Source organism: Macaca thibetana, chromosome 2, assembly GCF_024542745.1.
Source record: "Macaca thibetana thibetana isolate TM-01 chromosome 2, ASM2454274v1, whole genome shotgun sequence".
NCBI lineage: Eukaryota > Metazoa > Chordata > Mammalia > Primates > Cercopithecidae > Macaca > Macaca thibetana.
In genome coordinates this window covers 3,272,891-3,298,126 of record NC_065579.1, presented here as the reverse complement: position 1 = coordinate 3,298,126, position 25,236 = coordinate 3,272,891, and the positions used below count along the sequence as shown (strand labels likewise).

Genomic DNA, 25,236 nt, shown 5'->3' with positions numbered 1-25,236 from the left:
GGTATTGACTGAGGATGTACCAGGCGCCATACTAGACCGGCTTACTTACTCCCCACACAACCCCAAGGGATGGGCGCGCTGAGATGATACATCATTTCACAGCCAAGAAAACCGACGCACAGAGAGGTCAAGGTATTTGCCCAAAGTCACACACCTAGTAAGCAGCAGACGCAGGGACTAAAGCCAGACAATCTGGCTCCAAAGTCCACATTCTTCAGATAGCAGCAATCTAGGTAGAACTTTCCACCCCCTTGTCTTCATCTGTGATCTTGAAAAGGAGAAGGGAGAGAGAAGCAGGGGACGCAATCCTGAATAGACATCTAGTCAAGACGCAGGCAGCTGAACCCAGACTGCAACCAAACTGTTTTCTGCTTTACAACAAGGCTCATTCATTGAGCCCCAAGCCTGGCACTTCAGAAAGGCTGGGCAGGAGCTGGGGAGGCCTGTGGCAGCCCAGGGCACACCCTGGGTTAGGGTGAAAGACAGCTGTAGAAGAGCCAAGTAGGATGATGTCTACTTTAGAAGGAATGTCACTTCAATTTTTCTCTCAGCAGATTTAGAAACCAATCTAGGTTCACCGTCCAGGGAGTGTTAGCCTCTTCCAGGTCCTCTACCCCAACGCTTCCATCGGCAGGAGAGAAGAAAGGCCTAGACACCTCCCTGTGAGTGCCAGGGTTAAAGCACTGCCCTGTCCTCCAGCCTCCTTAATATCAAAGCCTTGTGTGTGCTGCAAGGGGTGTGCAGACGGAGGGGAGAGGCATCAAGCCCACCCCCACAGAGAAGGGGCCACAGCAGTCGTGCCTGTGACCTGGAGGAAGGAGGAACATCGGGAGGCCCACCGTGGCAGGGACAGGCGTGGGAGTGGGTCCTCACGGGGGGGAACGCATCATGGCAGAACCAACTCTGCCTTCCAGCCTGGAGATGCTACCGCACCGGTCCCCCGCAGACAGACTTCCCCACCCAATCCCAGGATAGCATCCGCGTGATGAAGCAGAAGGCACAGGGGAATAAAACCAGAGACCCTGCCCATGGCCCTGAGCCACTTCTCAGCACCAGCACATTGCTCCGCGTCTGGGAACAGAGGAACCTTCCTCAAGGTCTCACATATCACAGAGAGTGCCGAGAGGGGGAAACGTTCCCTTTGGACATTCTTACAGGGGAATCCACAGGTTCACTGCTTGTGTTTTGCTGTGACTGGCCTGTGAGTGGAACGGAGCTCTGGTGCCTGCCTGGTGATAACAGTCTTGGCAAAAATAAGCTTCTCAAGGAAACTGAGATGCTGTCGTCTTGCCACAAAAGCCCGCGGTGAGGGGGTCACACGGGGTTGGGATGCAGTGTGGCAGCTGTGTGTTTACTTTTCCCTATTTCTTCCCAGTGGTTCATTTCAGGACCAGATTATAAACCAGCCAAAATTCTACCAGGCAGACCAGGGCACCACGACATCATAGAGGAGGAACCTGTGACTAGGGGCAGCGGGTGCTTTACCACCAAAGAGCTCGATTTACCCTTCGAGGGCTGGGAACGGAAGCATTTACCAAGGTGGAGCAGAGACCAAAGGGAGGGAGGGCACGAGAGGCAGGGGAGGCAGAGCCTGTGCCCGCCGAGGTCCTGGACCACCTCATGCTCCACGGAGCCCACGCGTCCATCTTTACTGTCCCCGTCTCCTCTCTTACTCCCCGGAGGACCCAGGAGGGAGAAGCCTCCCCCAGCTGGGGGTGCGGCCCGTGCAGTCTCTTGTGTCCGCAACACCTCAAAGGGCACCAGCACAGCAGGGCCCCAGGAAAGATCACGGGGCTGATGAGGAACGATGGGAAGGCTGGTGTGGGGTGAACCGTGCAGCTACGGATGGCGGGTGGGAGCAGAGCGGGCAGGACACTGACGACACGATGCTGCCACTGCGGCACCTGCAGTTTCACTGAGCCCTCAACCTCCCCGCCAGATCTACTGTGGTGCTGAGTGAGGAGCAGGAACCACGGAGAGGCTGCTCAGATGTCTTAAATGGTTTCTACTCCCTAGCAAGTGGGGAGCAAAGAGGCCGCCCCCAGCCCCAGGCATCCTTACCAACCTCAGCAGGAAGGCTCCCAAATCTTCCATGTCTGCAGCAAGGAGGACAAACAGTCAGCCAGCGCTGAGCTCGCTGGGCTCAGGAGATGGGGCCGGAGGCAGAGACAGGAGGACGGAATATGCCTCCAGGAGAAGGCCACGGCACAAATGGCTCTTTGGGGACAATGCCCAGCACCACCACTCAATCAGGATGAAGAGGTATTTGATGATAAGGAGCCAGAAAGGACCGGTCTGGGCATCAGCCTGAGAAGGAAAGGAGGGACAGGAAATTGGGCGTGCAAGCTGCCCCATGTGTGTGCTGGAGCAGAAATACAGCCTGAAAAGGAACAATGACTGTCTCCGCCCAAAGCGATGTTCAGGGAGTCCTTGTTCAAGGCGTCCCTACCATCCCCAAATGAACCCAGACAGACAGAGCAGTCACCCGGGGGAATGGCAGGTTTCTCTGGCCTCTGCGTCCGCTGGTTCTCGTAGAGGAATCACATGAGCCTTAGGGCAGAAGGAGTGATACGGGGTGTGGACAGTATCAGAGCTCGTGCAAGGAACTTCTATCCCACGGGAAGTGGCCTAAACACGCAGTACCGCCAATGCCTCCAACGCAACAACACGGCGTGGGTCACAAAGCCCTCCCACACTCTCCACCTTGGCTCCCTCTCCCTGGCAGCCCAGGGACATTACTGTCTGCATTTTTGCAGAACGGGAACAGAGGTCCTCAGTTTGTCGCAGGCAGGGCTTCTGATCTCTGAGGTCCCTTTGATCTGCCTGCCTCGGATTCCACGGGCTAGGGTTCCAAGGAGGTGCGCTTGGATTTCAATCTTAGTTCTGAATTTGGGTGGCACAGGCCAAGGCCAGGGCACGGGCGACAGGGCGATTGGGTGACGCGGCTGCTGCTGGCACGTTAGGAACTTGGGGCTCAGACCTGAGGCCTCTTCGAGGCAGGGCACTGAGTGTCCCAGACCCCTGCCCTTCTTCACAGGGGCCTGGGGCTGACGACGTATATTCAGAGGAAACCTTTGTATAAATGCAGGTATTTGGTTCTGAGTCCTGGAGCATCCAGAAGTTTCTCTGACTAACCTCCCCATGCCCACAACCCAGGCACTTTGCTCTAACTGTCTGGATTGGTCTAATTGTCTAACCACTTGGCCTGTGGAGAGTCTTGTTCCCATCTTCCATAGTTACCTGGAGACCCACGGTAGAGGGGATAAGCCTTTTTCGCCCCTTTAGAAATAATTTCAACTGGAAAACAAGCCCCCACGCAGACAGTCCCTGGTAAATACTGGGTCTTTCTAGAAGTCAAGGAGGCCCATTGGGAAAATAAAAATTAAGAAGCTTTAAGAACACTCTTCCAGTCATAAATATATTTTCTAAATTTTTAATATTGAATGTAACTTAATAATCATAAAAAAGTATTACAAGCTAGTGAACTAGCTTTCGTGAAGAAAGCCCATCTTTATGGAAAGGGTTCTGAAGTCATTTGGAAAAGCAAAGTTACTTCCTCGCTTCAGGTCTTTCCCTGATGAACACAACCAAGGCCGCTCTGCTAAAGGGCTCTCGAGAGACCCTGGCTGGAGAATCTAAGGCTCATCCTCCCCTGTAAAGGACACACGTGGCCATCCACACTCCCACCTCCTCCTCCTGCCACTCCAAACCACAGGCCCTTTTGCCTCTGACTCTTCATGATTTGTTTTCTCCTGCCCCTTTCTCAGCTCCTCGGGCCGAGTTCACCAGCACCACCTTCAAGAGGGAGGAGGCGAGGATGGGAACACACTGAGCCCGGGCTGTCTGCACAAGACTCTGCAGGAAGGTTCTAGAAGCCTGTGCTGACTCAGGCTAAGTTCAGGCTGTAGGCTGTCAGGCAAAGAAGGCTCCATTTGAGGTCTGAGATTCAGCACGCGGCCTCGCCAGGTGTACCTCTGGGGCGTCCTTCAGCCTCGAGAGCAGTCGCTGAAGGGCCAGCATCTGGGCCTCTTCCCGGAGGAAGCTCCCGGCCTGGAGGCTGTGCAGTCAGCGAGGCCCAGAACCAGGAAACGCGATTCCCCTTATACCCATGCATGCGCACCAGGCCCAGTGAGCTCTCGTTTGACGTGGAAGGACCTTATTTTCCAGTCATCTGAGATTAGAGGCCAGGAGGGAAGCGACACTTGGCAGCTGCCCAGCGCTTCATCCACGCCAGCCAGGTCCTCTGGGGTGACCCAGGGATGTTTCAAGTCCACCCAGGCCCAGAGGCTCTCTGGACACCCTGCGCCCTGGCTGGCTGATGCCGGCTAATTTCAGACCAATGTCCCTGCATCTTGGTCCTACCTGGAGCTGAGGCTGAAGTTCTGTGGGGCAGGCTCGAGCTCTTCGGTCCTTTAGGGGAACCGCTGCCCTGCGGTATCGAACTGGACACACGGACATCCTGGAGCTGCAGGGCCACCACCGAGTTCTAAGTGCCCGTGTCCCTAGAGCAGTCCTTACTGCCAGCTCACAACTGACCCTTACTAGGATCTCTTGATAACAAGACCTAAAGTAGGCTGAGGTCTCCAGCTCTACTGGACAGAGAAGGTAAGAAGTGTTCCCAGGCCAGGTGCGTTGGCTCACGCCTGTAATCCCAGCACTTTGGGAGGCTGAGGCAGGTGGATCACCTGAGGTCAGGAGTTCGAGACCAGCCTGGCCAACATGGCGAAACCCCGTCTCTACTAAAAATACAAAAATTAGCCAGGTGTGGTGGTGCGCGCCTGTAATCCCAGCTACTCAGGAGGCTGAGTCAGGAGAATCGTTTGAATCTGGGAGGCAGATGTTGCGGTAAGCGGAGATCGCGCCATTGCACTCCAGCCTGGGCGGCAAAACTCCATCTTGGAAAAAAAAAAAAAAGTATTCCCAACGTCACACAGGCCATTTGCAGTAGGACCAAGAGAGGCTCCTCATAGAGACACGGTCTACCAGAGCCTGAAAACTCTTAGGGACTCCTGGTTCGTGTACCCATTGTGCAGATGAGGAAGCTGAGGCTCAAAAACTGCCCTGCCCAGAGTCACACTGCTGAAAGGGCAACCTCACATTTCCAGGTAAACCATTTATGCTTTTCCACAAATGCCTCTGCCCGGAAAAGGGAACTGCTGCCTCCCACTTGCCCAAAACAAGCCCTATGGTGAGGCAAGGCAGCAGCGCTCAAAGCCAGCCTGCCAGGAGGTGCAGAGGCTGTGCTTTCCTGTCTGGCAGGGCCCACCTCCTCCAAGCTCACCACGCTAGCACTTGGAGGACAGCTGGGTGCCCGGATGGCTGGGGGGCCTTGCCTGGGGCAACAGGAGGGACATTAAACAGGTGGCAGGCATGTGCTTGCCCTTGTCTGTGGGACCTCATAAGAAACATGTGCTTGTTTTCAAACCCCAGCCCTCTTTAAAGGCCAGCAACGGAGTTTCCAAACCACACCATCCCCAGAACTTGGACAGGGCAAGCGGGGGCGAGGCAGGGCTGCTGCGTCACAGGCTGCGTGGGCACTGGGGTCGGTGCTGGCTGCCTGGCAGGAGAGGGGCACCCTCTCCGAACACTGAGACCCATAGAGACCGTGGAGGGAGGCGCACCGCAGAGGGCTTCCCCTCCAAGCCCTCCCCCAACATGAGCCACAGCCCCTCCCCTCCAGAAAGAACCAGCACCACGGCCTCCGCCTCCTGGAGCCTCTGCCTGCGTGCTGGAGGCTGCCAGTGCCCCTGCTTTGCAACTGTTTGCATCTCTGTACTACCCGCATGGCCTGCTGAGAGAACAGGGGTTCAGGGAAGGGAGAGGGCACGGAGGAAGGTCTGGGGGCGCAGGGAAGTGAGAAAGGAGGCGACATCTGCTGCGCGGATGTGCACATGTGCACAGCCTTAATGAGGACAGTGTTACCACCCACCCCAAGCCCACCTGTTCGTTCCAGGAGAGGAAGACGCCTGCACGGGGTCACGGCCGACTGCGACACAGGCACTGGAACTTGACCACACGTGTTCCCAGAGTCTGCGTTGTTTTGAATTACGCCACGCAGGGGCCTTTGGCGGGAGGAGGGACAGTCGTGACAGGGCGGGCACTGGGGTGGCTAGTAGACGAGCCAAGCATTCTGGAGAGGTGCCCCTGCTACAGCCTGCACGGTGGGCCTATTTTTACCTAAAGGCCAATGGGCTCTGTTAGTTCGCTAGGGCGCCATCACAAAGTACCACCAACGGGGCGGCTTCAGCAGCAGAAAGGTGCTGCCTCTCAGTTCCGCAGGCTGGAGGTCCGAGATCACGGTGCCGGCAGCTGGCTCTGTCTGGGCTGAGAGGGAGGGTCTGCTCCAGGCCCTCCCGTCACTCCTGGTGGCTTGCTGGGCGTCTGGGATCCTGGGAGAGGCATCACCCCGCTCTCTGCCTTCATATTCACATGCTACCTCCCTGCATACACGTGCCTCTGTGTCCACATTTCCGCTTTCTATCAAGATGCCAGTCATACGGATCGGGGCCTCCCCTACCCCAGCAGAACCTCATCTCAACTCTTTACATCTGCAATAACCTCATTCCCACAAAGGGTGATACTCAGAAGTACTGGAGGGTAAGACTTCTGCAGAGGAATTCTGGGGGACACACTGCAACCCACAGCACTCTCCAGCAATGAAGACGGAGGACAACACCACAGCTCACCATCTAGGGACTCCGAGGACACCTGTGGGGACTAGAACTGCTCTCAGCGGGTGGGGACAGAATGACCCACAGTGGGCAGGGCAGTCCCTGTCCAGGAAGAGGCAGGTGTCAGTGGCTGGGGAAGGGCAAAGCAGAGGGATGGGAGATGATGTGGGGGGCGGCACAGGGGCCCCAGCAGAGAGATGTCCAAAAGCTCCCCCTGCAACATCTCCTGCTCTTACAGAGACATGCAGGGACACCTGAGAACACACCGAGCTGACAGAAGAAAGCAGTGAGCGGTCAAGCAAATGCTGCGAGGAGCACCTACTGCACCTGAAGGTGGGGATGCACGTAGAACCTCCCTGCTCTCCCCTCTGGAAACCCGGCTAAGGGGAAGAGAAGATCCTCCACGTGAATTTGCCGACGGGGGCAGTCACAAGGTGAAGAGGGAGCGCCTGCAATCTCGAACCAGAGGCAGTGCTGCAATAACATGGACGGGATGGGAGGATCCCCCCAATGAGCTGGGCTGGCTCTGCTCTGATCGGTGTGCTGACCGTGCCCAGCAGTGTGCCCTGAGGAGCAGCCCTGACTGTCCCTGCGGGTGCTCAGCCTCTGTAAGGCTGTTGCTGCAAACGCTCCTCCCCACCCAGGCTTAGGGTGTGGAAGCTCCTCAGCGATCAGCCCTCGTCCACCCAGCCAGCCTCCTGGAGTCTGGAATGATAAAGGTGACCCACAGAGTCGGTCTCATTCTCAAAGCTGTATCAGCTATGACCAGCCCATCTCTGTGGGGCCCTGGAAAGCTTGGCCCGGGGCTGAACGTCGTAGGGGGTGAGCAGACCTAATAGCAAGGCCTCTGACCTGGTGCAAGGCAGCCCTTCAGCCTCCTGCAGGCCTTCGTTTCTCCAGAGCCCTGCAGAAGGGCAGCTGGCAGGCCTGAGGCCTCCACATGGCACAGCACTGCCAGGACCCCAAGGCTGCTGCCCCGTACCCTCAGGATGTGTCATGCCCTTCTCGAAGGCTTCTCCTGGCCCTCCGTTCCCCATACCCAGCCTGCCTGGGCATCTCAGTCACATGGCCTTCCCCCAACACCTGCAGCCCCGGAGCTGTAAAAACAGATGAGCGGGAACTGGGGAACTCAGGCTCACTCACTCACACACAGTCCCGGAGCCTGGGCCCTGGGAGGGGCAAGGGAGAGAGCTGATGGGAAAAGGCACTGGCGGGGTTTTAAGCCTGGATTCCCACTCAGAGGGTGGAGCCAAGAACAGCCATGGCAGGGCTGGGAGGAGTGGATGCGGGGAGGAGTGGGTGCGGGGAGGAGTGGGTGCGGGGGGGAGTGGGTGCGGGGGGGAGTGGGTGCGGGGGGGAGTGGGTGCGGGGAGGAGTGGGTGCGGGGAGGAGTGGGTGCGGGGGGGAGTGGGTGCGGGGAGGAGTGGGTGCGGGGAGGAGGAAAAGGGAATGTCGTGTCGAGTCCTGAACAGGTGCCCAGAGAACAGCAATGTGGAGGAGTCCAGCAGGTGGCTGGAGGTACCGGCCATAAGCAGAGAGCACCAAGCAGGCGGCACAGAATTCTGGAGAGTTCTGACATTTAGGGGGTGGAAGAAGAGGAGCCAGGAAGATGCAGGGCATTGGAGGACCCCAGCCACCTGTTCCCACACTGACAGCTGAGAGGTCGGTAGCGACTCAGGCCATGGGGGCCTGTTCTGCCGTGGGAGCTCCTGCAGAGCCACTGAGCCGCTCGGGCCTTCCAGCTAGTTCTGCAGGCCCACTGTGCCTCCTCTAGCCTCTCGTGCCCTAGCCCTCTGACCCAGATGCCCCACCAAGTTCCCTCCAACCTACCTCCCCCGCTTCCTCATCCCCATCCAAGCTGGTCCTTCTCCTCAGTGCCGCCCTCCAAGCCTCCTACTGCTATCAACTGCCCATTCGCTGCCTCTCACTCAAACACTTGGATCTGGGCAGAATGACACCCGGACAGTACCTCAGTACCCCCTCCACAAAGTAGAGACACATCCTACTGCCACTCTCCCCAGTCCCCAGGGCTGCACACGGCCCCCCACACTTCCAGAGCTGTCCTCCCCACCTCCCATCGCAGCCCTGCGCCATCTGGCTGGCAGCTCCTTGCTCGCCACCTGGGATCCCCTCCCTCTCTGCTCCATCCCTAGGGACACCCTCAAGAATTCCAAGTGCTGACGGCCCTCCCCTTCACCTTGACCACAGTGTCCTCAAACCCCAGCTAAGCTGCCCACGCGGCTCTCCAGGAACCTTTTGCCGCCAGAGGCACTCTGCTCCAGTGATGGGAACTGACAGCCCTCTCTGGCGGCAACGTCCTGACCTACCCCACACAGAACCTGCTCATCAGACCCTTGGGAAGCTCTGACCCCTGCTGCCAGATTGGCAGCCTCAACTTGCATCTCCTGGCCCCTTACCCAGGGTCACCTGCCCCCAGTACCTCACTGCACGTGGGAATACAGCGGCATGGAAAGCTGTAGAGGGCAAGGACTTGGAAGCACCACAAGAGGCGACAGTGACCTTGGAGGAGAGGGATGGAGGCCGGGAAGCTGGACCCTTAGCACTGGGGAGCGTGTGAACAGGAAGGAACAGACGCCGGGGAGGCAGATGGCACCTAGAGACAGAGAGAGGACAGAGGGAGGATATTGTACAGAGGGAGAGCTGAGCGTTCTGTATGCCAGGGGGAAGGGATGCAAACGTGAGGGAAAGACAGACTGCAGAGAAGAAATACAGAGGAAAGGGCAGGGTGGCTTCTTTCAGAAATGAGAATCACGATAATGGCTAATATTTACTGAGGACTTCCTATATGCCAGGCCCTCTTTTAAGTTCTTAAATGTATTTGATATAATGTTTGTAATAAGCGAACAAGGTAAGTACGATGATTTCCATGTCCTAGACGAGGAACCTGCGGCAGAGAGCTCTGAAACGCTTGCCCCGGGTCAGGAAGGGGAGAATTGCCAGGCAGAAGAGCTGTCCGGGAAGAGAAATCCCAGGATGCAGCTGGGAGCAGAGAGGGACAGAAGGGAGGACAGCGGCAGTTCCGAGAGGTCAGGGAAGGAAGACATGAAGTCATCCACGGAGGAGGAGGGGCTGGGTGTGAGAAGGGCTGGAGAAAGAGAATTCGTTTCCAAGGGGCTCTGCATAATACAATCAGGAATGAGTAACAGGCAAATAAAGGGTGAGGGTGGGCAGAGGCAGGCGACTCTGGGACTGATAAGGGGATGTGTCCCGCTCATCTTTATGTCTGGAGGGCCTGGCGTGGGCATTTGATTCACAGAAGGGCCCTCAGAACTGTTACTTTCAAATGGGTGGATTAATGAATAAAGGAAGGCATAAGAGATTCTTTTTTTTTTTCTTTTTGAGACGGAGTCTCGCTCTGTCGCCCAGGCTGGAGTGCAGTGGCCAGATCTCAGCTCACTGCAAGCTCCACCTCCCGGGCTCAGGCCATTCTCCTGCCTCAGCCTCCCGAGTAGCTGGGACTACAGGCGCCCGCCACCACGCCTGGCTAATTTTTTTTTGTATTTTAGTAGAGACGGGGTTTCACCGTGTTCGCCAGGATGGTCTCGATCTCCTGACCTCGTGATCTGCCCGTCTTGGCCTCCCAAAGTGCTGGGATTACAGGCTTGAGCCGCTGCACCCGGCCAAATGCCAAGAGATTCTAAAGCTAGATGGCAGAAATTTAGGAGGAGAATGCTGGATGAAGGCAGTGGCACAATTGTTCAGACAGGCAGGGGCGGGAGGAGAACGTGCCTGGGCCCAGTTCACAAGAGGGAAGAGAACACAGAGAAGGCAAGGCAGAGAAGTTGGCTCCCCCAGCCCAGGAATCCACATGTGTGATGAGGTGCTCAGTGTGACAGAGACCAGGAATGAAGGGGCCCAGATGGTGACCTTACCCGGGGACGCCCACAGCCCTCTGGGCAACGCCCTTCCTAGCACTGGCCGGGAAGGCACCCAGCCTCCAGTACTGGGGCTTGTACCGGGAGCAGCTGTTCAAGTCCCAGTACTTGTCACAGGGAGCAGCTCAACTCTGGTGAGAGCCCCAGGACCCAACCAGGAGACCACAGAGCCGGCAGCCAAAGCTGGTGAGGACCCGCATGCACCTGGCCCAGCTGGGCAGCCAGGCCCCAGCTCAGCTCCACAACCCTGCTCTTTGCCTGAGTTTAAGGGAGCCGGGGGTGGGGGGTGGGGGGGTGGGGGAGGGTTTGTCAGAGTGAAGACAAAGCCACAGAGGGTCACCTTCAGAGTCGGCTCACTGTCCCCGACAGCCTCATGGCGCTGGAGGTCACAGGACAGAGTGCCAGGACACATGGTGGGGTGTTTTCCGGGACAGCGAGCAGAGTGCAGGCATGTGCGGGAAAGGCGGTAGGGAGGGTATGTGTGGAATTTAACCTTGTGTCCCCAGTTAGACCACATCAATCCTCACCAGCGCCCTTCACCCTCATGGGAGGGGGTATTCCAACCCAGGAGCCAGAGGTGGTGGAGACTCCGTGGACGTGGCTCACCCAGGCATGAAGGTGCTGGGCAGTATGAGCCCCGGCTGCAAACTGTTACTTCTCAAGATCAGAAGAAGTGGGGTGCCCTCCCATTCCATCTAAGGGGACCCTCACCTTTGGCTGTCCCTGATCACTGTCCTACACATCTGTGGCATGGATCTTGGCCAAGGCAAAAACAGTAACTGGCACAGTGACAGTGTGATGGGCCAGGCCCAGGCCCCGCCCGCAGGAGCCTGTCATGTTGGGGTGGGCAGCCCTTCTCAGATGTCAGTGAGCCTGGGCTCACCTGGGAGCTGTCAGTCACTGCATTGCTGACAAGCTCCCAGGGAATGCTAACGCTGCTGGCCCAAGGATCACATTTAAAAAAAGCGTTTTTATTATTTTTATAAAGAGATGAAAGCCACTCAGTTATTTTATCCTGAAAATGGCCACACAACAGGTGGCATAGCCATGTGCGAAGTATACACAGGTTCTATGCTAATACTGGTCCTGTCTCCCTCTGTCACAGCGCTGGGCAGGGCCCCGGGACAGGTTCCTGGAAGCAGCACAGTAATGTGTACAGGTGCCAGGAGGGAGGCCCAGCTCCTACAGGTGCCAGGAGGGAGGCCCAGCTCCGCCACCTTCCGTCGGTCTGGGGTGGAGGGAGGGCCGGGAGGCAGCTATAGATCAGATTTCCACTGCCTTAAAAAACAATGTACCAGTGCACATACGGGTTAAGAATGTAGGTTCTGGGGACAAACAATCCCAGTCTGGGGCCTAAATCCTGGTCCTCTGCATCTACCCTGGAGAAGGCACTCAAACTGTACTGCAGGCTTCCCAAATATAAATAGGGCTGCCGAGAAAATGTTATGAGATAATGCAACTAAAATGCTCAATACATTCAGATGAGATAAGGAAAGCCACAATGTCAACTTCAGCGAGCAGCAGTGCGGATTCTCAATGCCAAACACGCCAGCTTCCCCGGTCGCCTGCAGCAGCCACGAGGCCCTGCACCTGGTCTACCTGGCTGTGCACCCACCAGCAGGGTGGCCCTGGGCAAATCACTTCCCCTCCTGGGCGTTCGGTTCCTATACCTATTAAATGGACGAATCAGCTAGAGGATTCTTCAGTCCTGAAAGCCGACAGTTCTAGGCCGGGACTAAAAGTCTATGAAGCTTTCGGGGGGAGCGTCAAGGGAACCTCGCGATCACTGAACTCCAACGATTGGTCCCCCTTTAACTGCATCACAAGTGCCTGAATACAACACGGATTTGTTGTTGTTGTTACTTGCTTTTGTTTCAAAAACTCACTTTTAGTATTGACAAAGCCTCACCATTGATCCAGTGTGGGGCATCTGGGTGGTTCCAATTATGGGACCTCAGCAGTGTGCTATGTATGCCAAGGGTGGCGGGCACGTAAGGCAACCACTATATTTACTTGTTTTTGCAGAGTCCTTAGGTTTGTCCTATTTGGGTGTCTGCAGATTCAGTTTTTAGGAAATAGGGGCGATCAGTCTCAGGCGTTTGCCTCCCCGTCTGCCCCCCTCCCTAGTGGTCTTCCTGGAGGGCTGCTGGCACCTGCCTGTCTTCTCTCCCTCTGGTGCTACTGTCTGAGCAGCTGCGCAGGCGCAGGAAGGAGGAACAGGCAGGGCCAGAAAGTTCCCTGTGTCCCTGGGACTTCCTTCCCTCAGGCATTTCGGCATAAACACACAGAACCTTGTGGCAGTCCAGCAGGAAGAAAGAAAGTGAGGAACCCTGAGGAAGGACCTCTCCGCTGGGCACCGTGGCTCACACCTGTCATCCCAGCACTTACGGAGGCTGAGGCGGGTGGATCACCTGAGGTCAGGAGTTTGAAGCCATCCTGGCCAGCATGGCGAAACTCCATCTCAACTCCACAAAAATCAGCCGAGTGTGGTGGTGCGTGCCTGTAATCCCAACCACTCGAGAGGCTGAGACATGACAATGGCTTGAACCCCGGAGGGCGGAGGCTGCAGTAAGCCGAGATCACTGGGCAACAGAGTGAAACTCCAACTCAAAAAAAAGAAGAACCTCTCCTAAACCTACCCTCAGCCATAGGGCACCCCCCTGCCAAGAGCTACAGTGAGGTGCCAGGTCACAGGTGGCGCCGACACGGCCCCAGCCAGGAAGCCCCACTCAGCCCATGAGATAAAGTCGCAAACGTAAGAAGCCATGTCTGCACATTTCTGCGTGCCAGCCGAATTCCACAAAGCCCCTGACTCTGTGACAACGTGCGGCCCTCCGGAGGATGAAGCGACGACAAAACAGGACAGAGCACCCCGCCCCCAGCATCTCTTCCTGAGTCACTATATTCCTTCAAAGATCCATGACCCTGGTCCTTGCCTTTTCCTACGCCTAAGATCGCATCTGAAGGGGCTAGTGATGTCGCTTCTGGAGTCTCTAACCAGGTGTACCCTTGCACTGAAGCCTTGATGGCCCCTGCGTGAACTGAGCCTCTCTACCTGCGTGTAAACTGTGAGCTGAAACAGTCCGGGGCAGCCTGACAGAACCTCTCGAAAGACTTCTCCCAGGCTGGAGACCTCAGGAAACCTCTGAATAAAACGAACTTTAATTCTCTGAAAGCTTGATTTTTCCCTTTGGCCAACACCCCTCCCTGCTGAGATGATCCCTGGGGCCCCTCCTTAGGCTTTCCCAACACCAGAGGTCCTTCTCCTCATCTACTCCTCCTCAGAAGTCAGGATCCTCCCTACATCCGAGCTGGCAACAAATATTTGTTCCAGCCTATTATGGGCAAGCACCATGCCCAGAAAAATGAGGAGGAGGAGAAGACCTTTCCCCACTCGCAGGAGTCACCAGCTATATGGACATTCTCTCAATTCCTCACGACGACCTACTGTCAGTACCATCTCCATTTTACAGACCAGGAAACGGAGGCCCAGAGAGGGTACTGCGCCTGGCCGGGCACAGTGGCTCACGCCGGTAGTCCCAGCACTGTGGGAGGCCGAGGCGGGCGGATCACTTGTGGTCAGGAGTTTGTGACCAGCCCGGCCACCACGGCAAAACTCCATCTCTACTAAAAATACAAAAATTATCCAGGTGCAGTGGCACGCACCTGTAGTCCCAGCTTCTTAGGGTGCTGAGGCAGGAGAATGGTTTGAACCCAGGAGGCAGAGGTTGCAGCGAGCCGAGACTGCACCACAGCATTCTAGCCTGGGTGTCAGTGAGTGAAAATTGGTCTCAAAAAAAAACAAAAAAAAAAAAGTGATGCGCTCATGGTCACACATTCTGACTTTTACTCCATTAATTCAAAGCCTGCGGTGGGGAGGGGCTCCCCTCCTGTGCCCTCACCAAGTTCCGAGCTGGAGTGAGAAATAACACCAGAGAAAGGATTTTCTAGAGGGCTTTGGTTCTCTGGGAAGGTCCGGCTGGTAAGCAGAAAAGCAGAAAACAGGCTATGAGGTCTGAATTGCATCAGGCCAGTTCCAAGCACAGAGCAGGCTGTGGGTGAGGATGGGAAGGTGGCAGGGACCAGCTAGCGTGCTCCCCGCCGCAGGGGCACTTAGAGGCAGGAAGCCCGATTCTAGTCAGGGCCCTTGCCCTAGACCCAAAATCTTCTAGCTGAAGAAAACCTATAGAGATCACGCAGGAAAATGGAGTGTGGAAGCCACCTGGGCAAGGCCGCCCAGCTAGGACATAAAGTCCATCCTCGCCAGGGCACCACAAGACCGCCTACAGCCTTTCCCGCCAGCGAGATGGCAGCCTCAGGACAATTTATTTCATGCATCCCAGATTTGGAGCGAAGTAAACTGTACTCTTTTCAGAGGTCCAGTTCTTTCCCTCAGATACTTAGGTCAGCCCTTGCAGCCTGCTGTTCTTCACTTGCTGTATTTTAGGGAGTTTAACCACCCAAGAATGTTCTCAGCAAAACTCCCGCCACTACACACAATCACAGGACTCCATCGGCCCCGGAAACCCAACCCCAGTGATCCATTCATTCAATCAGGCATCAGGGTCCAGGATGTGAAGAGCACAGGGAATCACAGAGACCCTCATGCTGGAGAGCCCACTCTGATGGCAGGACCATTCTCCCTGCTGGGGACAGTACACCTTGGCTCTTGACAGGGGAGCTTCTCTGATGGTGCCCAAGACAGCAGCTCCTGCCAGTTGCAGAAGCTGAGGGTAGGAAAGGGAGGCCAGCAAGGCAGCCACTCCGAGACCCTCGACATGCCAAAAACCTCCGGATTGTGTGTTTCATCTGAGCGGCCACAGCGTCTTCACGTGGACGTAACCTTCTCCCAAGCAAAGGACGACCCCCATGGGAGTTCCAATGCTCTAAATCCTCTCCTTGCACGAGGTCAAGTAGGAAAAGAAACGGTTGCCATATGAAAGCTCAAGGTGGGGACAAAAGGGGCCAAGCGAGGTCCCTGGAGAACAGTTCAGAGGAGTGTGGGCTTTGGAGAGAGAATATCTGCATTTACCCTTTGGCTCAACACCCCTTCCGACCCCTCCACACCTCTTGGGAATGGTGACTTGGTACCAGTGTCACAATCCTGGTCCCCACCCCTGGCCCTGCTGCTCCAGCTCCAAGCTGGTTCAGAAAATACACAACGCACCCCAGGTGCCCAGGTCTGGCATCTCTGCCACCCTCCCATCCCTGGTTCCCCAGAATGGAGCCTCCTTCCCCATGTCTAAGCGTGCCAGCGCATTTCACCACAGACCGCAGACCTGTGGGGGAGTCCATCAGTTCTACTCAAGAAGCACAGCGGTGCGGTCAGAGAGAAAGGAGCAGCTTAGCTCCTGTGCTCCCTCGCAGCTCCAAGAGCCCAGTCATCCTGCAGGCCGCGGTGGGCAGTCGCGAGCCACAACCTGCGTATGGTTGACAATCCCAGCAGAGGGCAGGACTGACGCGGCGGGACCACTCCATTCCGCCGGGGGCTGGCCCAGAGTTTGGTTCAAAACTGTCAGGTCGCTACTGGCCTCACTGCCCTTTGACTGTGGTGATGGCACCGCTGCTCTGAGCTCTCACCTCATGCCCAACACAGGAAAGAGGTACCTCAAAAGCTTGCTGGGCTAGCCTCCTCCCCCACCCCAAGGCTAGCCCCTGCCTCCACTCGCCTCTGTCCTCTGTGCTGTCAGGCCTTGCAGAGGCCAGCACTCACTGTGGCTTGGCGGTGCCTGAGCTGCAGAAGACCCAAACTTGAGTTTCAAACCTCTCCTCTTTCAAGGCCTGCCTGGGGCCTGTGCGCAGGGGCAGCTGCATTAAAGGCCATTTGTACAGACAGGGCACACCCGGGCAAAACAGACCTGGTTTCCAGCAACCCCAAACATCCGGCTTGCCCCGAGCCTGCCACATAGCTGGCTGCACTGTGCGCCTTGAAGCCTTACAGCTCGGCACTCTACGGCCGTCTTTGCTTTTAAATTTTTCTTTCTTTTTTTTAAGGGAAGAAAATCCACAAAACAATCTGTCCTTCTGACAGGCCAGCTCAGATTCCTATTTGTGCTGGGCTGGATCAAGGAGCGTCATTACTAGGGCTTTATCCGAACTGTCTGCTTAAACAACTCATCAAAGGTGGGGCAGGTCTGGAGTCTCGGCCGCTCCCCCACCCCTGCTTCCCTGGAACAGAGGCTGTTTCCCCGTCTCCATGCAAATGTCAATGCATTTCAGCGGAAACCACAGACCTGTAGGGGACGAGTCTATCCAGTTGTATTCAACAAGCACAGTGGTTGGGGCAGGGGCTGTGGGGTCAGAGGCCTGACTGCAAGCCAGGACCAGTTTAGGATGAGCCCTGTGAGGAAGGTCAGGGAAGCTGACCTTGCCACTGAAGGGAACAAAAGGTTTGAAGCAAGGCAGCTTGTGTATGAGGAAGGTCGCTCTGGCTGGGTGGGCACTGGCATGCAGGAGGAAGGGCTGGAAGCGGCAAGACCAGGCAGGAGGATGCTTTGGTGATGGGGGGGAGGGTGGCAGTGCCAAGGATGGAGAGAAGCGAAGGGTTTAGGACCTATTTAGCAGATGTTTGACTAGCTGTGAGAATGGATGCATGTAGGTGATGAAGGGGGACAAGGAGCTCCGGGTTCTGGCTTCTACCTTGGGCATTCTGGCTATGGGGTCAGTGGCAGTGGCTGTTCTAATCATGATCACTGACTTTCAAGATGACACTGGCCAGGCCACTCCCCGATACCTCCCACACGTACCACAAGGAGGGAGACTGGCCTCTTGGGCCTTCCCGGCTGCAGGCCGCCTCAGTGGCAGCACCGTGGTCACCTCCTCCTGCCTCAGTGCAGCTTCTCCAAACTCAGGGCAGGCCGCAGGGAGCAGTACGGGGGCTGGGAGGCACTGCCCGTGTGGCCCATTGACACACCACCGTCTCTCCAGGTGGCCGGCGGCAACCCCGCCTTTCCCGCTCCTCTGGATGCAGCCAGCCTCGCCCTTGCCAGGCTGCGCGTGGCCCCGGAGCTCCTCTTCCGCCCTCTTCCCGTTTGTGCCCACTTTCCAGGGAGGCATTTTTCCCCTTTAAACTGGAAATGTGCTCCCTGGCTCCTCCTCAGATCCCTTGTGCTTGAGTTGCTTCTCCAGGCCTTCCAGATAATTCTCCTGAATCTCTGCTGTGCCTGGGGTGCTCCCTGTGAAAGCCGAAAAGCATCTGAGCTACCCTCCCTGTCTCTCCCCACTGCGCGCTCTATTCAGGTGTCCCCACTGCGCGCTCTATTCAGGTGTCCCCACTGCGCGCTCTATTCAGGTGTCCCCACTGCGCGCTCTATTCAGGTGTCCCCACTGCGCGCTCTATTCAGGTGTCAACACAGGTATGCCTGGGGCTGCCTGGAGCTGGCAGAGCATGAGGACAAGGCAGTCAGGCCTCCTGCACGCAGGGCCTGCAACTTCTCAGCTCTCTCCGGATAGGGCGCTAGGGCCTGGGCTTACCCGGAACAGCCAACTGGGATTTGAATGAACATAAAGAGTGGAATTTTTAAAACCCAGATCAAAGTGGGCATTAAAATTAGATGCTACTTCAAGCCACTACCTGGGGAAAGTAATGAGAATCCCCCAAAATAACAGCAGTTCTGCTGGTTACCCCTGGAGCCTTTCTTCTGGAATTATCCGGCCATCCTCCCCCTGCTCTTCTCCCCATGGCTGTTCAGGCTGCAGAACTGCCCACTGGGGAAAAAGTGCCCTGACTCCAAGCACATCCAAACTAATTAGGAGCCTATCTTCCCCCAGCCCACGCCCATACCCCAAGGCCTGGGGCAGTCAAAGGGACACAGCCTCCTCCTCCTCCTCCTCTTCCTCCTCCCTGCGTGGAATTTGGTGGGGCTGGCTTGCGGGGGAGGCCATGAAACACGAAATTTCCAGTACCGGCCTCTCCTGCTCCTAGGTCTCAGACTGAGGGAAAAGCATAAAGAAACGCTGGCTGTGGACACACCTTGGAAGAGGGCAAAGGAGAAAAGAAAGCAAGCACCCAACGCAGCCCAGCGAGGCCCCATGGAGGCCCCATGCCCCACTGCCTGTCTGCACTCTGCTGAAACCCACATCCATGCCCCCAGGCCAGCTGGCATCTTCTACACTTCTCTGTTCTCTTGGGGCCTCCTCCCTCACCCCCTCAGTGTCACATCGTCCTTTGCCCAAGACCAACAGACACCTGCCCACACGCATGCAGGCCCAGAGGGGCCCAACCAGACACCTGCCCACAGGCATGCAGGCCCAGAGGGCCCCAACAAGACACCTGCCCACACGCATGCAGGCCCAGAGGGCCCCAACCAGACACCTGCCCACACACATGCAGGCCCAGAGGGGCCCGACAAGACACCTGCCCACATGTATCCAGGCCCAGAGGGGCCCAACCAGACACCTGCCCACATGCATGCAGGCCCAGAGGGGCCCAACCAGACACCTGCCCACATGCATGCAGCCCCAGAGGGGCCCAACCAGATACCTGCCCACACACATGCAGGCCCAGAGGGGCCAGACCAGGCTTCCTCGCCCCTTGTTCTGTCCAGACACAAACACTGACATGGGAGTCCGATCAGGAAGTCCAATGCCCTTCTGATTAGTAAGTGCTGCCTCCTTCTCACCATGTACCTGTTTTGTGGCTCAGCTCTGCCACTGGCCCTCCAGAAGGTTTTCTCGGCTAACCCCACTCACCTCCACCTCCCCTCCCAGGGTTCTCTCACATAAGAGTTACAAGACGCAGGGCAGTGCTTCCCAGACCTTATTGTGCGTGGGAAATGTGTGTCTGGGATCTGGTTAAAATGCAGACTGGGATTCCTTATCGCTGACAAGCCCCCAGGTGATACCAATGCAGGCCACACTTTTGACTAGTGAGGAGATGGAGGTAAGAGGTGAGGACTCTGAGTCAGGGAAAGTGTGTTCTGGCCCCAGCTCCACCAAAACTAAGCATTACATCTCATGAGACTGCCATGAGGGCTGCATGAGGTAATGCAGTGTCTGGCTGTCGCTGAAACGCAGTGTGCACTCGCAAATGCAAATTCTCTTCCTCTTGCTCCAGTCCTCTCCCTGTGGCAGTGGGGAGTGTAATGCCTCAGAAGACTGCCAGGCATTAAACAAAGCAATACCTGAACTCCCGGGTGCACGGCAGGTGGGTGATGTGGGTTCTCCTTCCTTGCCTTCCACCACCTAGGACTGGGGCCAGCCCAGAACCTGTGCCCCATATGGTCAGGGAAGGCAGGGGGAGAGCGGGAGGCCTGAAGGCCCCACTCCTAGAGCTGAGCCTTAGAGATGAGCGCTCTTAGAGCTGGGCCTCCACATCCAGTTTGAGTGCTCATGTGTGGTGTTGGGGAAAGGGGTTGTTTGGGTCACACTGGTGGGCAATTCTCCAGGGGACTTTGTCACCTGGGTGCTTATCCGTGAGCAACAGCGCCTGATGACTCTTGGGAAGAGCCACAGCAGAACGAGGGCCTGCAGGCGGCAGTGGCCAGGGAAACCTGAGGTAAGGCCCTAACACTGCAGCCTCCTGATCCGCGGGTGGGGCAGCCTTCACCAGAGGGGGAGTGAGTCTCAGTGAATCAGAGTGGGAACATGTTGAGCTGCAGGTCAGCAGCTCAACGGGGAGGAGTAAGGTGTTTTCAGAGGCCACGTTAACCACAGCTGGCTGGGAAGAACCAGTCAGTAAACCCCTCCTTCCCTGCCCTGTTCCTGGCCCACAGGAACTCAAGCAGCTTCAGAGAAGGTCTTACTCGTTTCCAGGGAGAGGCCAGAGGCTCAGGGAACCCAATTCAATATGTAATACATAGTACTGTCCACTCTAGGGTCTGAAGCAAAGGCAAGAGGAGAAATAAGGCTGACGGATGGCTCTATGCTTAGCACGCGTTTATGGACATCCAGCCTTCTCCGAGCCGCCACGGCTGTCTACACACAGACAAAAACAAAGCCCTCTGACCTTAAGCAGAAAATTACATTGTCTCAACACCCGTTTACAGTGCACCTGCTAAGCCTGGGACCACCGAGGGGAGACTGGAGGGTCCCTCTAGCATGGTCCCAGCCCATGCACAGCAGGAGGATCTGTGTGGCCAGACGGGGAGGCCAGTGACAGTGGCGCAGACACAACACTCAGAGGCCTCCGGGTGTGGAGAAACAACATGTGACCCAGACACCATGCTCTGTTCCCAGTGCGTCCCCAACACACGCACGCACACATACACGACCATGCTCTGTTCCCAGTGTGTCCCCCTCCCACACATACACACGACCATGCTCTGTTCCCAGTGTGTCCCCAACACACACACGCACATACACGACCATGCTCTGTTCCCAGTGCGTCCCCAACACACACACGCACACATACACGACCATGCCCATGTGCATTTATATAACACACGCACATATGCACACGTGTACATAACACACATGCTGACACACACACACGCACACGCACATATGCACACATGTACATAACAGACGCACATGCTGACACACACGACACACACACACGCACATACGCACACACACGTGTACATAACAGACACACATGCTGACACATGCACACACGCACATACGCACACACACGTGTACATAACAGACACACATGCTGACACACACGATACACGCACACACACGATACACGCGCACACACGATACACGCACACACACACATACATTTCCTCGGCCTTCAGGAAACGAGTTCAACCTCCCATCTGAAGTTGAACTTGTTTCTTTGGAAATGATCTGAGTCTTCATTTCTTCAGAAAGAGGCACAGATGTGCAAGGAAACCAACCGTTCCTTCTCCTCCCCAGGCCTTCTCCGTGCCCTGGTAATATTTACACAGTTATTTAACAAGCAAGGCTGAAGTTTCCTTTCAACTGGCAATTAAAATCAGAACACAGAGACAAGCTTTGCAAAGCTTGGTTTCCATAGAGGATAATTTTCTTCCATGGGTTTAAAAAAATGAGAATCTTGATTGAAACTGTAGGTACTCACGTAAACAGTAACGCCCACTCAGTCTTCCAAATTGAGATAGAATGTGACTGTCTTTTGATGGAGGTTAGAAATAGTTCAAATTTGTATAATTTGTTTCCAAATTTAATAAGAAAAACAACAGGGGTGCAAATGCTCAGGCTGCGATGTGTGCACTGGGCAAAGGCAGAGGCTGTTCTGATTCTCACACTGCAGACCCCTTGGACGGGCTCCCCTGGTGTCCATCTGCAGGGACTTCCCATGTCCCTGTTGTCTTGAAGAAAGGAACAAGACATACAGGCCAGTTCATTTTTCATCTGCTGCTGGTGTGGCCCAGTCCCCTCAACCAGACTGGTGGCAACTTTAAGTTGGAGACAGTTCCTGGAAGCAGGCTCAGTGTTGAGTTGCTTTTGACGTAAGAATACATATCCAGACAGAGAGATGTACTGTAGCTGACATTTACTAAATGCCAGTCACTTTTTAAACCATTTAAATCAATTATGTCATCCTCACTAAAACTTTGTAACTTGGGTCACAACAGCAGCAAACGCGTATCAACACGAATCTAGCACCACGTGTGAGTTACAACAGCGGCAAACGCGTATCAACACGAATCTAGCACCACGTGTGAGTTACAACAGCGGCAAACGCGTATCAACACGAATCTAGCACCACGTGTGAGTTACAACAGCGGCAAACGCGTATCAACACGAATCTAGCACCACGTGTGGGTTACAACAGGGGCAAACGCGAATCAACGGGAATCTAGCACCACGTGTGGGTTACAACAGCGGCAAGCGCGTATCAACACGAATCTAGCACCACGTGTGAGTTACAACAGCGGCAAACGCGTATCAACACAAATCTAGCACCACGTGTGAGTTACAACAGCGGCAAACGCGTATCAACACGAATCTAGCACCACGTGTGGGTTACAACAGGGGCAAACGCGAATCAACGGGAATCTAGCACCACGTGTGGGTTACAACAGGGGCAAACGCGAATCAACGGGAATCTAGCACCACGTGTGGGTTACAACAGCGGCAAGCGCGTATCAACACGAATCTAGCACCACATGCCAGCACATGCAAGCACTATTGTGTTTATATCTGTGACCTCATTCACCTTTCATAAACTTACGAGGTTGTTATCATGATCCCCATTTTATAGACGAGGAAACCGAGGCTTACAAAGGTTAAGGAATTGAGTCAAAGCCCCCCAGCCAGTAAGTGGTGAGGTCTGGATCTGAACCCAGGCAGCTGATGAGACTGTCCTGGCTGCCTCTCAGTGCATGGCGAGCGCCCTGTGAACAGTCACTAAGACAAAACCCAGCTCTGAGCACCGCTGCCGGGACCGCACAGCTGCTTCTGATTCGCCGGGGGAGTGTGAGTGGAGAAAAGACCCTCACACAAATGCCCCCACCCCCCACCACACACACACAAAGAAGTCAGGCTAGGCAAGAAAGACGCTTCAAACCAAATGTCTGGACAAAGACTCGGCTGGTGAAGGGGAACCGAGAAAGGCTCACTGAGGGTACCGTGGTGGTGAATGAGGAAGGGCCCCCAGAGTCCTGGGCCCAGCAGTGGGGCGGGTGGGGAGGGGAACAGTGTGCTACTGGGCCTGGGGGCAGCAGAGAGTGGCGGAGGAGACAAACGTGCATGACTCCACGCATAGGAAATACCAAGAACAGGCACACTCACAGGCAGAAGGTTAGGGCTGGGGAGAGGCAGGAAATGGGGAGTTATGACTTAATGGGCAGAGTTTGTTTGGGATGATGCACATATATGAGAAATGGTGGTGACAGTTGTACAACATTGTGAATTAATGCCGGTGACTGTACCCTTCAAAATGGTTAAAATGGCAAATTCTGTGTTCTATATCTATTTGACTATAATTTCTTTTCGCAGTGGCAGAGGAGGTGAAGCCACGGGGCCCTGGTGCTGCCAAGGTCTCGGGAGCCCTCCTCGTTGCGCTGGCCCCCGCTGTGGAGCCCGTCATCAGAAGAAAGTGATTTTTTTTCCTTTGGGCTCTGACAGTTAAGGCCCTGGTGCCTCTTGATGGCAATCAGAGGGACTGGAAAACTCACTCTCTGCCTTCGTTCCCAACACTACCTACGTGTGGGACCCTCCCTGGGCCTCCTGGCCTGCAGCCTGGCGTCTCCAAGCTGCCACTGGGCCTTCTGTCCCATGTTCTGCCCGAGCCCTGAGCAGCCCTGTTGACTTGGGACATGTGCCCCTTGGCTTGGCAGGGCTGCTGCTTCTCCCTTTCCATCTCACTGCTTCAAGCACAGACCATTCCACAATCACAATGTATTTATTTTCCAAAGCTGTGGATACCAAAGGAAAAACTGTGGTAGCAGAGTACGGTGTAATCAACGTGGAATGCACCGGGGGAACCGAGGACATGGCAGACGGACATCGGGTTCTCAAACAACCACTTGCTGTTGAAGAGGGTCTGTTTTCTCCTCTCCCTCTCCCTTCCCAAGAGATTAAAATAATAAACTCTGAGAAATAAACAAATGTGCTCGGCTTCACACGTACGAGGTCGACCCTGGTGCAGGTGCGTGGACTCACGTGTGGGGTAGCAGCTGGACAGCCACGGTCTGTGTCCATCACCACCCAGGCGTCATGACCACAGAGAGACACAGTTAGCACACATATTACAGCACCGCCCAACCCAGCGCCACCATCTGGGGCCCGTGCTGTCAGCCTGGACGCAGTCAAGTCAGCTGAAAGTAAAATCCATTCTCCAGAATAAAGGTGTTCACAAGCCCCGTTCCCTGGGCAAGTGAGCAAAGACAGAACCATCTGACGAAGAATTAAATGCAGTAACTGTGTCTGAATCTTGTTCAGTGTAAAAGTTCTTCAGACAAAGTTGTTTTTAGAGTGTAGCTTTAGTCAGTAATTGGGATCTGATTCTCACTAGGCACAAAATAGAAGGAGAAGAGAAAAATTCTCCCTGTGTCTGACTTAAAAAAGAAGACAGACGAAATAAAGTACAATAAATATCTACAGAATAAAGTAGTGGAAATTCGGAACTTCCAGTCCCTGCATAAAGCTGACTGATATCCTGCACCTGAAACCAATCTCCCCGCCACCACTGTTCCTCCTGCTTCATGCCACAGGCAAGGAGTGTCCCAGCCATGTCTGTCCCTCCTTTACTCATCCTCTGTGGATGTCTGACGGCCAGATGGACAGGGCTGGCTTCCTATTGGTCTCCAAATCTCCTGCCTCCACACCTAGCGCGGGGTCCTGTCTTGGAAAGTGTGGCCTGTACGGTTTGGGAGCCAGGTACAGCATGGCGTTTTGACCCATCAGAGCACCAGACAGTGTGCTTTAGCCAGCACAACGAGGGACACATTTAGCACACACATCACAGTGCCTCCCCCAGAAGGCAGGCGTCTGCAGTCCTCTGCCCTGGCGTCAGGCTGATGTCATGTTCCTCAGCGCCTACAGAATTAACATCACCTTAGCCCAACACATAAGGCTCCCTGCGATGTGGCCTCTGCCCCTGCCAGCCTCCTTCTCCTCTCTCCCCAGCACTCTCCCCTGTACTCCACCCAGACCCAAGTTCCTGGGTCTGCACACGCTACCCTCACAGGCTGTGGTGCCTTCTCCCTCCTCGTCCACCAGAAAACTTCTTGTCACGAAAACCCAGCTCGCAGGCCACGTCCTCTGTAGCGCTCCCTCCCCGCCCCCAAGCCTTGGGC

At 55.6% G+C, this 25,236-nt stretch overlaps 1 protein-coding gene across 3 annotated transcripts in view; it reads right to left on the bottom strand.

The window, feature by feature from the left end:
- The window catches only part of XXYLT1 (xyloside xylosyltransferase 1), a 200,896-nt gene that overhangs the window by 2,094 nt on the left and 173,566 nt on the right, over nucleotides 1-25,236 (bottom strand). The gene's annotated exons all lie outside the window — the stretch shown is intronic.